The sequence below is a fragment of the Manduca sexta genome, chromosome 28, assembly GCF_014839805.1.
Source record: "Manduca sexta isolate Smith_Timp_Sample1 chromosome 28, JHU_Msex_v1.0, whole genome shotgun sequence".
Lineage (NCBI taxonomy): Eukaryota > Metazoa > Arthropoda > Insecta > Lepidoptera > Sphingidae > Manduca > Manduca sexta.
Genome location: NC_051142.1, coordinates 6,119,123 through 6,123,670, shown reverse-complemented (window position 1 = coordinate 6,123,670; position 4,548 = coordinate 6,119,123).

The following is a 4,548-nucleotide window of genomic DNA, read 5'->3' as shown; positions in this document are numbered from 1 at the left end:
TTTGCAGCTTGCTTGGGTTTTTTGTCGTCGGTGTTGCCAGTATTTCCTTTAAATTTTCCTCTAAATCACGTTTGCAAGGTAAGTCTTCATAATTACATCTGCCTGTCTATAATAAATAATAAACATATTTAAAATAATCTCAGAATTTAAAATATCACCTATGTCTTCCTACTTATTTGATTATTATGTTGAATAACAATTTGTATCTTGATCTTGAATTATAATACCAGCCCTAATAATATTCTCCCACTGTATGATAAGATTTAGAATTATAATAAAAAAAATTATGGTAAAATGTTAATGAACTATGTAACTCAAGTATAATATTATTTTTAATTACAAAAGATGTTATACATTTTTAAATTAACTGTTGTTGCCTATAGACAACAGGCATATATATATATATATATAGGATCATAAGGTGGGCGGGTAATAAAAATGTCTGTAAGGGATTTAGAAATAGGTTTACTGGCTTCAGCGTAAGAAATAGAGGTCTATGCTATTTGTGGCTTTGCTTTTGGGGTTTATATTCAGAACATAGTTCGCAAGTAGTATCCAGGAGGAAAGAAACAGGAACAGGAAGTACTTCCCTCAACTATATTATAAGATTGAACTGAGTTATTGTCTCCACACCCATAACAGTAGGGTTTATATTTATAGGATAGATTATTAGGACAAACAGACAAGTAGATTTTATGGTAAATATTGAGGTCCTGTAAGGCACTGTAACACGTTAAAACTGTTTGTCATCAAATTTTAAAACAACTGTTTGAGATGTTTTCCCCACTACGATTTAAAATTTAAACGCTTTACTGCACTAACGATTACTTTGAAATTTAAACACTTTACTTTTAAAATAAACCCAATGCTAATCGGAAATTTTCTAATGCTCCTGTTAAAAATATTGTTTAATTCTCGTTGTTTTAAAAAATGCTGAATGTAAGAGGATGTACTAATACTAGTAATTTGTAGAAGTAATAGCACCATCTTTTATTCAACCTTGACCTTGACCTTTTGCACAAGTATTAATAAAAACCAGCTATAGTAATAACAGTATTTCTACTGTTTTTGGGCTGTCGTATCGCTTACCACCATGCGATCGGCAAGCTTGTCTCGCCATTCAAAGGATTAAATAAAAAAATATTATTCCAACAAAATTAAAAGACCAATACATGATTATTTCATGATTAATGTAAATATTCCCAAGCATTGACTTTAACATATTCTTAACCGAAACAGGTATGTTTACATACCTTTACTAGGTGGCAATAATAGACAACACTGGTTTTATAATTACATTATGAAAGATAATGGAGAACTGCAGTTTTATTCTATCTATAAATTCCTCTATAATAAAATCGATTATATAAAATTGCAATAGCTCATTATTATTACATGCTTACACCTTGCATAACATCACAAAATACGTAATAAAACAAGTAACATCAGTGAGAGCAGAGTGCAACTCACATCAGCACGCAGCCTCACGCCAGGACTGTGGCCTTAGCACAAATACTGGTCAGTGTTCGTCGCGTGCCCATTAATATTGTTGTTTGTTACGCACGAAATGTATACAGAATATATGTGTACAATTCATTGACGCTATTACTAAAAGAGTACTTTACGATCTATTGTTCGTTTCGACTGGATGCAACAGATCACCGTCGGTTGCAGCATCAATACAATTACAACCAAACGTATTGGAAGAATCGTATGTCGTATGTAATATAAGAAAGTTGTATTCCTCTATTTTTGTGGCATCGAGTGCAGACCAATTATCGACAACATATAGTCGATCAAAAGTGTAGTGCGCTTTAGGAAATTAATCTGAATCAGTTACTCAAATTGCATCAAAATTACACCTCAGGGGGATTAATCCCCACAGTCAGGTTATGAATTTTTAATATCTACTATATAATACATAGTAGTATATTTACACGTGCCGAATAAAAAATATTGTGTTAACTAATAAAGAAAACACTCAGCCACAAAATTTACAAAAAACGTGTGTGTATACTTCTGTACGCACGTAAGAAGTTATACTTCTTTGGTGTAACATGATAAAAATCTTTCTAAAAATTATATCCTTCGCGTAATTCTATGTTTGCAGAGAAAACGACACTAATAATAGAAAAAAAACTAGTTAAGTTAATATTAAAAAACGTTTTATTTTAACGGACGTAATTATTATATATTTGTATCTATTACATTTAATAATAACGTTAAAATAACATAACTAATTTCATCATCGCGGTTTTTCGGGATGGTGTGCGCGCGCATCGTATAAATTTACTCTCATATTTTTTCCGTAACGCGCCAAAAGTATAACTTCAATAATTACAACCCAACTCATAAGAATTATTTACAAACCTATTTTAATAAAAATCAGAAATATAAAACATACAGCCGCCACATATCCGAAGTTACCCGCGCCTTTTTTCTAGTTCTTCGTCTTACTTAAAATACTTCATAATCGGATAAATAAGATTAACTGGTCACACTGTCACTAGCTAGCATTCTAGCATTTGGTAGTAGTGTTGCCGGATTTAATAAGAGAAAAATAAAGACAGGTCAGTTGCCAAATTGGAAGGATTCCGTCAAATGTGGGGGATATAAAAACGAGAGCAGAATTATAGAGGAAGAGAAGTTTGGGAGAAAAATTATGCAACCTAGAACAAAAAACGCCATTTTATAATCAAAACATTAAAGACTGGTAAAAGAAAATTGAAATAACTTCCGATACAAAAAACATAAAATGAGTTTGTCCTCTTTTGTATATTATAAGTACCGCTAAAGTACTTTCATCTCCCCGGTCCGGGGTTTCGTCCCCCGATGTGACGACGTTTGGGTCATTATATTACTGGGTATTTTTTTAAGGATTATTAGAAAATATATATTTCAAACTTGAAAATTAATATTTTTTCCACCTTGGTCCTCGATTATAGCCTTCTACTAACACCTACTTATTGATACCATTTTTATAAGCCTAAACATCCTATATCTGCTAAAAATGGTGAAGAGTTGGAAATCTCACAAGCAGCATCAGCTCAAGATTGTCTTTTTCAGTCGAGGCTTACTGAAGAATCAGGAAGTTTTTTTATCGGATACTCATTTTCGTTTTAGGGTACTGATTTTCTTGTCACCATGTTTTTTTCTAAAGGGAATTCGTTAGTGATGTATTAAAATGCAACTATCTGGCATGGCGTAGCTATGGAGGATGCCTTTCCATCGAAGTTATAACAGAGTGCACATTTGGGGTAGTAAGTAATATTTTAATAGCATTTATAGTAATATTTTCATCTTTTCCTTGTGTTATATATCTTTAATTCTATTTCTACCGTCAAAAGATATTTTTCCGTCTGTTAATTAATTTTGTTTATCTTTGAGAAAAATGCCATGGGCCCTTTGTTGCGGTAACGAAATACTGGAGGTAAAGGAAAAATAAAAGGTATGATGTTAAAAATGAGCTTATTTAAACCGAACGTCATTACTTCCCAGACTTTGGTCCTTATTAGCAACACTATCCAATAATGTATCCGGTGTATGATATTTCCCAAACTAAATGGTTTCGACTCATGGCTAGCGATATTGATTTATAAAAAAATCCAATAATATAGGTTAACTCTATACATCTGGTAACACAGTTCTACGGTCACGTCGCCACTAGTACCGCGGTCGGCTCTGACAGGTCGGCTACTGCCCCGCGCCGCATCTTTGCTGCATGCTATGATGTCCCAACGTTTGAAATCATTTTCGTAGATCAGTAGTGTGACTGACCATAATATGATTTTTTCAAAAAGATGTAAGTTGTTTGGTGAAGTAGTGAAATTCTCTTAATATTTTTTTTATTTGTGATGTTACCAAGGTAGATTAATTTTCAAGGAAAGTTATGTTTTCATTCTGTATTCCGTGTCTGAATTCAGAACGGCATTCCGGATCTATAAAACCGCCCTTAGATGTATTTAGCAATGTGAATTAAAAATCTGAAAAAGAGATACTTATACTTCTACTTTTCTCAAATTCAGTAGCGTTGCCACTTTCCATTTCAGCTTTACAAAGCCAGCTCAATAAAAGAAAGAAATAGCATTGTCAATATCTCAGAGTCAATATACAGCATGTGTGTGGGGGGTATCGCATATCTTCAGGATATTTATTTATTAGCACTTCATATACAAATGTATACAGGCGGACTTAATGCCCTAGGCATTCTCTACCAGCCAACCTTAGGGTGCCGAGATAATCATGGTAGGTGCATGAAAGAAAGGTTGAAAATTTTAAAGTTAAAATAACAGATAATAAAAATATATATACATATAGATATATAAACACATAAAATTAATATTACTATATAGGGTATCACCATTTTGAATAGAATCCGAAGCATGGTGGATCCAAATTCTAGTTTGAGATACGGAATTTCTGGATGTTTAAGCCCGGCTTTGCATTCAATAAGACGAGACGAGAATATAAATTAGACTCGTTTGGTTTTGGCCGAATTATTAATTGTAAATTACAGTACATCCTATTCGAATTTCTTATACTAACTAA